The sequence below is a fragment of the Oryctolagus cuniculus genome, chromosome 5 (genome assembly GCF_964237555.1).
Source record: "Oryctolagus cuniculus chromosome 5, mOryCun1.1, whole genome shotgun sequence".
In the NCBI taxonomy this organism is placed as follows: Eukaryota; Metazoa; Chordata; class Mammalia; order Lagomorpha; family Leporidae; genus Oryctolagus; species Oryctolagus cuniculus.
In genome coordinates, this window is record NC_091436.1 from 163,514,063 (window position 1) to 163,525,569 (window position 11,507).

General features: G+C 51.6%; 1 pseudogene; it reads left to right on the forward strand.

The window, feature by feature from the left end:
- Positions 1-5,664: 5,664 nt before the first annotated feature.
- Positions 5,665-9,482, forward strand: LOC138849889 (ragulator complex protein LAMTOR3-like; annotated as a pseudogene).
- Positions 9,483-11,507: the final 2,025 nt, after the last annotated feature.

Here is an 11,507-nt window from a genome sequence, read left to right on the forward strand (position 1 = left end):
GCGTGGCCTTCCAGCTCACAAATCTAATCAATTCTATTCTATGTGCCTGCTTAAAACAGCAGCATCCCATATGGCTACTCGTTCAAGTCCCAGCTGCTCCACTTTCAATCTAGCTCCCTGCTAATGTGCCTGGGAAAGCAGTGGAAGCTGCCCAAGTACTTAGGCCCATGCAAACCACGTGGGAGCCTCAGAGGGCGTTCCAGGCTCCTGATTTTGGCCTGGCCCAGGCTGGGCTGTCGGGGCCGTTTGGGGAATGAACCAGTGCATGGACGACCCCTCCCTCCCTCTCTCTCTGGAACTCTTTCAAATAAATTAATTAATTTAAAAAATAGTCTCATGTGCTACTGTCTACCATTTTAGAGAGTACGTATTTAGATTTTATGTACTCTATAATAGTTTCACTATTGTTTTAATTGCTACTTTTCTTGAATTTTATATTTCTATCTCTCTTAGCTTCATTTTGTTTTGCTGAAGTAGAGTCTTAGATAATTCTTACAGAAAAAAAAATGTTTAAGTGGTAACTTTTCCAAATCTTTGTATGCTTGAAAGTGTTTACTTTGCTTGTATGACTTCAATGCTAATTTGCCTGAATGTAAAATAATTAACACTTAGAACCAATTGTAAAATAATTAACCCTTAGAATTTGCAGTATGTACCTTCATTTATGAGGCGTAGAATACAAATCTATTTTCATGCCCTTAAAGACAGTCTTTTTTAAAAAAAAGAAGATTTATTTATTTATTTGAAAAGCAGAGGGTCAGAGAGAGAGAGATCTTCCATCTATTGGTTCACTTCTCAAATGGTCTTAACAATGAGGTCTGGGCTGGCTGAAGCCAGGAGCCAGGAGCTTCATCCTGGTCTCCCACGTGGGTGGCAGGGGCCCAAGCACTTGGGCCATCTTCCACTGCTTTCCTGGGTGCCTTAGCAGGGAGCCGGATCAGAAGCGGAGCAGCTGGGCCTGGCGTTGGTGCTCCGGTATGGGGTGCAGCATCACAAGTGGCGGCTGAACCCGCTGTGCCACGATGCCGGCCCAGTAATCTGCTCTTCACTTCCCTCCTGGAAGGCTGAAACCGCTCCTCTCTCTCCGGAGCTTCAAGCTTTTACCACGTAGTCACTGTTTTGGCACAGGATCTGCTGAGCCCTCGCATGCAAAGACGCGAATCTTCCTTCACCCCTGGAAAACGTTCCCCTGCCATTTCTGCCATTTCTGCCTTTCTCTCCCGGGTCCTCTCCACCCCGAGCTTCTGGAACTCCTGACAGTGCTGCTGCCGCGGCTACTCCTACACCCGCCCCCACTACTCATGCACCCGCCCCCGCTACTCATACACCCGCCCCCCGCTACTCATGCACCTGCCCCTGCTACTCGTGCACCTGCCCTGGGTCTCAGTTTCTAGCTCGCCCTGTAAGTCTGTTTGGATTCGGATTCGGGGAGCATCAGCTCCGTCTTCATTTCACAGACGCCTTCCCGCGAGTCTCTGCGTCGGCTGAGTTTATGCTCCGCGATGGTGTCTTCCGTTTTTCCAGTCATTCTGCTGACTCCTTTTTCTGAGCAGCCGGTCATTCATGGACTTAGCATCCTAGCACCTCCCTCTTGGGGCACTAATTACGTCCTTACTTTCAACCTCGGATCTCTGCTGGTACCTATTTCCCCGGGGGCCCAATTTCTTCTATGTCATATGGAGCTGAGAGCCATTCATCCACTGGGTGCTGTCAAATACATGGTATCCCTGGTTGTCTTTTCCATGGCAGAGGAAGGTCTGGGGTTTGACAGGCGCTGGGAACTGGTGCACATTTTCTCAGCCCCAGTGAGACTCCTGATGCTTTTGGCAATGAAACGGGATACTGCCCGCGGGAATCAGAGCTGGACAGTGGTTTGGGGGAGGGGAAAGCACCAGTGAGGAAGACGAACCTGGAGCTGAGACAAGAGGGTTAGATGAGGGGATTGAGAAGACCATGCTAAGATGGCCACTGGCAAGTGAGCATCAGTTACTCAGGAATGGCTTTGAAACCCACCTGGCAATGGAGCCTGCCTGGCAACAGGCTGTGATTGGATGGCTTTGGAAACCACATGGCAATGGAGCCTGCCTGGCAACAGGCTGTGATTGGATGGCTTCAGATACTGCCTGGTAACAGGCTGTGATTGGTTAGGGCATAAACCACCCCTTGACCGGATTGGCTGCCTCAGCTATATAAGCTGCTGCACCAATGGAAATAAACGAGTCTGTGGGCTGCTCACCTCTGGCCTGCTTTCACCTGACTCCTGGGGTCTGTGTGGTGACTCCACACCTCTTGCCCCCACCACACTCCTCCTCTCAGAATGAATCCACAGCAACAGGGTGGGACTGGAGAAGACCCCAGGATGAGTGTAGATACAGAAAGCTGCTGGAGTGGGAGGTTGAGAAAAATCAGACCTGAGCAGCACGGAGTTTCCTGGAGATGGGGTTTGGGAGGAAAAGGAGAGATCGAAAGTAAATGTATGGGGCCAGGAGACCAGCAGAAGGCACTAGCAATGGTGATGGCAAATGTCAGCTGGAACAGGGCAGTGGAGGTGGCCGGGGAAAGGAGGGGACTCGGGAGGGAGAGACCGAGTGGGACTGAGCGAGTGAGCATGCAGGCCTTGGGGGCAGAGGAGAATGACCCAGGACGCCAGCCCAGGGAGTGGGGGGTCTGCAGGACCCAAGAGCACTTGAGGGGAGAAATGGTCCAGGGAGCATGCAAGCATTTCCACCCCGGCCCCCAACCCCAGGTGTGGCGGTGACCCCCCCGGTCCGGTGTGCAGCAGCAAGGCTGGAACTGTGGGCAGGGCTGCTCAGCTGGGCGGGTGGAGCCGGCTAAGAGGAGACACCTGACTTAGATTCACCTATTTAAGCCTACCAACCAGCCTGTGTGAGAGGAGATATGTAGACAGGAAAACTGGAAACCGAGTCCCAGAGCTGCCGACATCTATGAAATGATATTCTTCACGTGTTTAAGAAGTGGACCTCTATTTCTGATGTGCACCTGTATTTTATATCCACACGCCCTGGGCTGGAAAAGTCACCCCTCTTCCTGTCTTCCCTGAGCCTTAGAGAATGAGAAAACCGTCGTTTCATGTGTAAGAATGTGGACACAGTTTGTACATTTTCAGGAACTCTGAGAAACAGTCAGACTTGGGGTCCTTAAAGACAGAATTTAGCCATCGCCGCGGCTCACTAGGTTAATCCTCTGCCTTGCAGTGCCGGCATACCAGGTTCTAGTCCCGGTCGGGGAGCCGGATTCTGTCCCGGTTGCCCCTCTTCCAGGCCAGCTCTCTGCTGTGGCCAGGGAGTGCAGTGGAGGATGGCCCAAGTCCTTGGGCCCTGCACCCGCATGGGAGACCAGGAGAAGCACCTGGCTCCTGCCATCGGATCAGCGCGGTGTGCCGGCCGCAGTGCGCCGGCCGCAGCGGCCTTGGAGGGTGAACCAACGGCAAGAAGGAAGACCTTTCTCTCTGTCTCTCTCTCTCTCACTGTCTAACTCTGCCTGTCAAAAAAAAAAAAAAAGACAGAATTTATTCCACACACTGGGCCCTTGTTGCTTAGAGAATCCATTACTTGAATCCCACCCACAATCCAAAAGCCATGAGTTCAGTAAGATCGTCGTCATGTCAGCCCTGCTTGGAGCTCACACCGCAGCCTGCGCCTGGCCGGGCTTGTGAGAGCCTCAGCGGGATGTGTGAGCCCCTCACTAATCTGGCCCCCGCTACCTGTCTCAGTGCCTTTGTACCTGGTGTTCCCCACATCCCCTCTCTTCCTCCCCGTGCCCTGACCTGACCAAACTGCTGGGGCGGTCCCTTTAAAACGCACATCTGATCTTGTCATCCTCTGGCTTAAAACCCTTTAATGGAGCAGGTGCTATAGCATAGAAGGTTAAGCTGCCACCTGTAGTGCTGGCATCCTATATGGGTGCCCGTTCAAGTCCCAGCTGCTCCACTTCCAATCCAGCTCTCTGCTATGACGTGGGAAAGCAGCAGAAGATGATCCAAGTCCTTGGGCCCCTGCATTCATGCGGGAGCCCCAGATGAAGCTCGTGGCTTTGGCCTGGTCCAGCCCTGGCCATTGTGGCCATTTGGGGAGTGGACCAGCAGATGGAGGATTCTCTGTGTCTCTCTCCATCTTTCAAATAAATCTTTTAAAAAAAGCAACTAAAAAACCCTTTAATGATTTTTCCATGATGCGTACAATAAAATCCAAACCTGTAACCACAGTATCTAAAACTCTGCTTTTTCCCCTTTAATTTGAAAGAGAGAGAGAGAGGACTCCCATGTGCTGCTTCACTCCTCAGATGTCCTCGGTGGCTGGGGCTGGGCCAGGCCGAAGGCAGAATTCAGGAACTCAGTCCAGGGACCCAGGTACTGGAGCCGTCACCTGCTGCCTCCCGGGGTGTGCACCAGCAGGGAGCTGGAATCAGGAGCAGAGCTGGGATTTGCACTCAGTCCAAAGACGTTGAGGCAATAATGGACTGAGCTTAGTCGATCAGCTGAGTGCCGGGAAGTAGGGATGCAGGCATCCTAGGCAGGGTCAAGTGCCTGCCCCTGAACACCTACGGGGCCGGGCCCTCCCTTGTCTCTCTGGCCCCAGCCCCTCCCCTCTGGCCTGGCCGCTTGAATTCCAGCCCAATCTTCCCCTCTCTGCTCCAGCAGCACACCAAGCTTGGTCTGGGCTCAGGCCTTGCCCTCCTCTTGCAAAGCCCTCTGGGGTCTCAGCTTCAGGCCACTCTCTATCATCTCTGTCCCCTGGAACGTGAGGAGGTGTGTCTGGTCCACTGTGCTAACTCAGCACTCAGAGCGGGGCTGGGTGTGCGCTAACTGATCGGCCCATACCTACTGAAAGGATGCAGGTGTTTGGGTCACCTCCTCCAGGCTGTCTTCCCTGGCTGACTGCTCCACCCCTAACTTGGCTTAACCTCTTCTCTGATGTGCTTATAGGGAGCCTGGGTGCAGTAGCTTCTCAAAGGCTTGTAACCGCGAGCCCGCAGGCCCAGGGCTGCTAATCCTGCAGCTCTCTCAGTGTAGGGCAAGCTCCCCGCCCAGCCCAGGAAGGGGAGGTGAGAGCGATTCTGGAGAAGCGTCTGCTATCCCTGGGGCTCCAGGAAAGCGTGTGGGTCCCCTGGACTCCTTCCTCCTCTGGAGGCGGGAGGCAGCCTTTCTTCCAGGCCAAGACTGTGCCGGCCCCCACCGGGTGCCACGTCGTGTCTGCGCCTGTGTGCTCGGGGCCAGCGCCAGCGAGGCTTCCTGGGAGAGCCAGTGGTCGGCCGGCCCTGTGAGGACAGGCCAGAAAGTACAGAGCGCTCTGCAGCCTTGGCCTCTCGGGGAGAGACTGGCCTGGCTGATTTTTATCAAGCTGCCCTTCAGTGACACTGTAAGGAGAGGGAGGGAACAATGCCTCGGCTTAACAATCGCTGGCTGGGAGACCCATGGACACAAAAGCAGTTTTCACTCCACCTGATTTCGGTGAAGTGATTCTACAACCTTTGAGAACGGAGCTCCTGATCTGAAGTGGAAAACCTTAGGTCAGAATTCATGCTAACATTCACCTGTCTAGATTGCTCATTTATTTTCTGAAATGTCACCCTTAGCCTTCGGCCTCATTATTTTTATATACAAGCGTGGGGCTAGGATTGAGCCAATGGAAGTGCTTACATAGCATGAGGTACCGGATATTTGGCTTCTATCACTGTGGGGAAATGCACTTCCACAAGGCACGGGGAAATGGGGAATTAAGGAAAGTAAGTCCAATTAAGCGAATGTCTATTTCCCCCCTTTTTCTAAAAAAAAAATTATTTATTTGGAAAACAGAGGTTACAGAGAGAGGAAGAGACAGGGAGAGAGAGAGGGAGAGAGATCTTCCATCTGCTGGTTCACTCCCTAAATGGCTGCACCACGGCTGGGCCAGGTGGAAGCCAGGAGCCAGGAGCTTCTTCTGGTCTCCCATGTGGGTGCAGGGGCCCAAGCATTTGGGCCATCTCCTACTGCTTTCCAGTCCACAGCAGAGAGCTGGATCAGAAGTGGAGCAGCCGGGACTCGAACCAGTGCCCATGTGGGATGCCAGCATTGCAGATGGCGGCTTAACCTCCTGCGCCACAGCGCTGGCCCCCATATGTATCTTTTTAAAGAGAAAACGAAAAATGAGCTTACCAGTGCTGGAGAGGACAGCCCTGGCTGGTGTCTCTGACAATCCTGACCCAGGATCCACGGAGCCAGGTCTGCCATGGACTCTGTCAGTGTGGGGTGAGCTGCCGCTGGGCAGCGGGAGACAGAGGCCAAGGCTACCTCTGGGAGGAAGTTAATGAGTTCTGTGAGCTTGGCGCATGGGGACATGTGAGGGAAGAGAACCGGTGTTGTCCCAGTCAGCTTGGCGGTGACGTAAGCCAATCATGACCACAGCATGGGGGAATTGTTTAATTCTTAGTGTGTAGGTGAATTTGGTGTGCACACATTTTGTTATCGTGGGCTCTATCAGATGCTAAACGCATCACAAGAGCAGGACATTCTCACCAGAGAGTGACAATTCTTAGTTTCATAAACTGCATAGCTGAGGTGTGGAAGCCTCCTTAATTATTGTCTGATCTGGCTTCATTTTAATTGCTTAATTTCCATAGCTGCTTCTCTCCTGAGCAGATGGAAATGTAGACCTTGTTGTTACCATTATTTTTAAAGATTTATTTATTTTATTTGAAAGTCAGAGTTATAGAGAGAGAGAGGGGGAGAGACAGAGGTCTTTCATCTGCTGGTTCAACTCCCCAGATTTCCACAACGGCTGGAGCTGGGCCAGTTTGAAGCCGGGAGCCAGGAGCTTCTTCCGGGTCTCCCACGTGGATGCAGAGGTCCAAGCACTTGAGCCATCTGCTGCTGCTTTCCCAGGCCATCAGCAGGGAGCTGGATCGGAAGTGGAGCAGCCATATGGGTTGCCTGTGCTGTGGGTGGCGGCTTAACCCACTACACCACAGCACTGGCCCCGTTACTATTGTTTGAACAAATAGCAGAGTTTCCATTCTCATTGGTCTTGATTTTAGGGATTGCCGAAGACTCTATCCATCACGTGTAGTCATCATCAAACATATATGTAGATGTGTGCTTTCCGTGGGCTGCTTGGATTCCCTTTTCAAACCTCCTTGTTCTTCCACAGCCGTGGGTGGAACCACGGCACAGCGTCGGCACTGGACGTGGAAAGCACACCGGCCTTGGGCGCCGTCTTGTCGTTGTGGACCTGAGGCCTGAGCTGATGGGCTGTGTCCTGCTGGGGTTCTCTCGATCCAAGAGCACTGTGTTCCTCCGGTGCTAGGGAGACAGACAACTGCTGAAACCAAGTGAGCGCCTCAGTAGGGCACGTCTGGGCTGAGAATGTATAACACAACCTTTCCTGCCCACCCAAGCCATGGTGCTTGTGTGGAAGTCGTGGACAACAGAGCTGCCCAGAGAGAACGCTGCTGAGTCGCCCAGGCTGGCCTTGAGCTTTTCCTAGCTTGATCTTGAGGGTCCTCGGCGTCCGAACACTGGTACCACCTGCCCCCAGGGGCCACTGTGCCCCTGTGGAGTATCCAGGGTACAGGCCCCCTGCCACTGCCTCCTGCCCTCCCTGCCGAGTTCAGCTTGCACCCCCTGTCCCGTAGGATTCCCCACTCCAAGCTTACTGTTGTGTGCAAAACCAGTCTTTCAAGACAAGGGGCTGTGGGTCAGCCATGAGTTTCCCTTGCAGCTATTTTTATTTTACTAGGAGATTCCTGGAAAAAGCGCCAGTGCCTTCATCTCCAGGGTGGGGAATGCGAGGTATGTGGTGGGACGAGTTGGGTGGATGGTTTTGCCTGGGAGAGGGGTTCCCTCCTCCTGAACGTAGGCACTGAGTGTTTTATAAGCCGGGCCAGTTAAGTCACTCCATGGCTGTTTCCTTGTCTATAAATAAGAAGAGATGATGATTTTATAATTTTTTCCTGCTCTGACATTTTGCAATTCCATGAAATAAGTGATTTCCTGGTACCAGCGAGATGGAGGTCACTGCTTTGTTTTCCTGGACACACATGGCACAGCAGTTCTGAACACGTGCACAGAATATTGCCTTCCCAGGTTCACGGCTGTGCCATTCACGGCGGCCAAAAGGCGGAACTGATGCACCTGAGTGTCCGCTGGCGGACAAGTGGGCAGCGAGGTGCGGTCTATGCACACAACAGGATGTCTCAACCTTTCAAATGAAGGGAATTATTATTTTTAAAAAGATTTATTTATTTTATTTGAAAGGCAGAGTTACAGAGAGGCAGAGGCAAAGGCAAAGAGAAAGAGAGAGAGAGAGAGAGAGAGAGAGAGAGAGAGAGGTCTTCCATCTGCTGGTTCACTCCCCAACTGGCCACAATGGCCAGAGCTGTACCCATCCAAAGCCAGGAGCCAGGAGCTTCTTCTGGGTCTCCCATGTGGGTGCAGGGACCCAAGGACTTGGGCCATCTTCCACTGCTTTCCCAGGCCATAGCAGAGAGCTGGATTGGAAGTGGAGCAGCCGGGATTTGAACCAGTGCCCATAGGGGATGCTAGCTTTGCAGGCGGTGACTTTACCCACTACACCACAGCGCCGGCCACAGGAAGGGAATTCTGACACATGCCACAACATGGAGGAGGACATTATGCTGCCTGGAATAAGCCAGAGCCATGGAACAGTCAGCTTCATGGAGGCAGAAGGTAGAACGGTGGCTCCCACGGGCTGGGGAGAGGTGTCAAGTTCCAGTCTGGGAAGATGTGAAAGTCCCGGAGCCGGATAGTGGGGACGGTTGCAGAACAGCTTGACCGTGATGGACGTCGCTGAACTTCATGATTACAAATAGCTAAGACGCTAAATTTTATGTTGTGCGTATTTTACCACAAGAGAGCATTTGCACTGAACGTAGCATGAGCGGGACCTGTCTGAGCTTTGCCTGAAGTGACAGCAGGAGAACCAGGTGGCCCAGAAACTCAGGTGTGGCCATTGACTCAGTGGGAGGAAGGGGTTCACCAGGGCGGATGCCCTAAAGCAATTCCTGTATAAGAAGTTGCTGGAGGGCCCATGCTACTGGAGTGTCACACAGAGACGGAGTGCCTGTTATTATAGCGGCCAATGACAATGCCCTAGAGCATGCGTTGAAACCTGGCTTCATAGCCACGTCTGCCCTGGCCACAGACCAAGGGAGCAAACTTGGACTTCCAAAAAAAAAAAAAAAAAAAAGAGAGAGAGAGTAGCATTTGCTACTATAACACCTACCAGGCTGTTCAGAGTAGGCAGCTACCTTTGGTGGTGAGTTTCACAGCCAGTAGAAACGCCAATTAAATTAGATCAGCCTAGAAGAGGAGCCTGCACCACTGTTGGAAGAGTTGATAGAAGTTGTGGAAGTTTCTCAATCTGCCAGTGATTTCAATGTGCACCCTCTCTTCACTGGATCAATACAATGTCAATCCGGTAGTCTTCAGACGACAGTAACACTTTCATCCATGTACTCAAGAATAGCCCCCCCCTTAAAGATTTATTTTATTTATTTTAAAGACAGAGTTACAGAGAGAGGTAGAGACAGAGAGAGAGGTCTTCCATCCGCTGGTTCACTCCCCAGATGGCTGCAACGGGCAGAGCTGCGCCGATCCGAAGCCAGGAGCCAGGAGCCAGGAGCCAAGAGCCAGGAGCTTCTTCCGGGTCTCCCACATGGGTGCAAGGACCCAAGGACTTGGGCCATCTTCCGTTGTTTTCCAGGCCATAGCAGAGAGCTGGACTAGAACCGGTGCCCATATGTGCCATAGCAGAAAAGGCCCCCTTTCCCACCTGCTACTAAAGAAAGGGCCTACAAGTATGTTATATAGGTAGATCGGTTGGATTTCCTTGTGCAGGGTCTTTCTCATTCAGTGAGATCTGAGGATACAACCAAAACAGTTCAGTGTACCGTGGCTCCCGTGGGGTTAGCCCAGTCACAGAATAGAGTGGTGGGTCCATCTTCAGTGGATCTGAATCAAAGCGCCCAGTGCCTCCTGCTGTACAGTATGCCCAGCCATGCAGAAGGAGGCAGACCCCTGTTACTGTGAATGAGGGTGCATTTTTCTCCAGGTTATGGTTTATTTCTGTGTATTGTGTATGAGAAAAATGAAATGGCTTAGTAAAAGTAATAAAATCAGTACAGTCACTAACTTTCCTTTGTAAATATTATTTTGCTATATAGACGAATAGTACTAATTGGTTTGATTCTTCTCAGACAGTCCTGCTCTTTAATGAAAATGAGAGTTATTGCTAATGGGTTTCCCCAACTTTGTTTGCTATAACCAATCAGTGTGTTAATGTTTGTGTGTTCTTTATAAAATATACACATGAGTTATTATCAGATTCTATTGCCATATCAGTATGTATGTAAACATGATAGCATGAGTACTTTTTTTCATACACGAGTATTAAGAAAATAATATTTTTGGGGCCGGTGCCATGGCACAGTAGGTTACTCCTCTGCCTGCGGCACCCGCATCCCATATGGGCGCCGGGTTCTAGTCTCAGCTGCTCCTCTTCCAGTCCAGCTCTCTGCTATGGCCCGGGAAGGCAGTGGAGGATGGCCCAAGTGCTTGGGCCCCTGCACCCACGTGGGAGACCCGGAAGAAGCTCCTGGCTCCTGGCTCCTGGCTTCCGATTGGCGCAGCTCTGGCCGTAGCGGCCATTTGGGGAGTGAACCAACGGAAGGAAGACCTTTCTCTCTGTCTCTCCCTCTCACTGTCTGTAACTCTACCTCTCAAATAAATAAATAAAAATCTTAAAAAAAAAGAAGTTTAAAAAAATAAAAATAAAACCACTCAGAGTGAGCCCTCAGTATTGGTGACTGAGTCACCCATGAACACACGTGCATCGTGCTTCGATGCGTGTCACCTTAGTTCTCCTTGCTGTCTGTGCCCGTGAAAAGCAGTCGCAACGTGTTGCTGCCACTCTCAGCTGGTTTTAAACAACACGTCTCCCACCAAGGCTGGTCACTCTAGAAGTGAATGGGCACACGTACAGGGCACTTTCACAGATCACGGGACAGGAAGGTGTGTGATGTGTTTTGCCAAGAACTACCACACATTTACATGGAATGCTGTGACATCGTAGAGAAAGCTCACAGATAAGTAATACCACCCTCAATTTCTATTTCATGCCATTATTTTTTAAAAACAAGGTCTAACTCAGCACTGTGAGGTTTTTTGGTAAAGATTTATTTATTTATTTACTAGAAAGGCAGAGAGACGGAGATATCTTCTTTCTTTCTCTCTTTCTTTCTTTTTGACAGGCAGAGTGGACAGTGAGAGAGAGAGAGAGACAGAGAGAAAGGTCTTCCTATGCCGTTGGTTCACCCTCTAATGGCCACTGTGGCCGGCGCACCGTGCTGCTCCGAAGGCAGGAGCCGGGTACTTCTCCTGGTCTCCCATGGGGTGCAGGGCCCAAGCACCTGGGCCATCCTCCACTGCACTCCCTGGCCACAGCAGAGAGCTGGCCTGGAAGAGGGGCAACCGGGACAGAATCCGGCGCCCC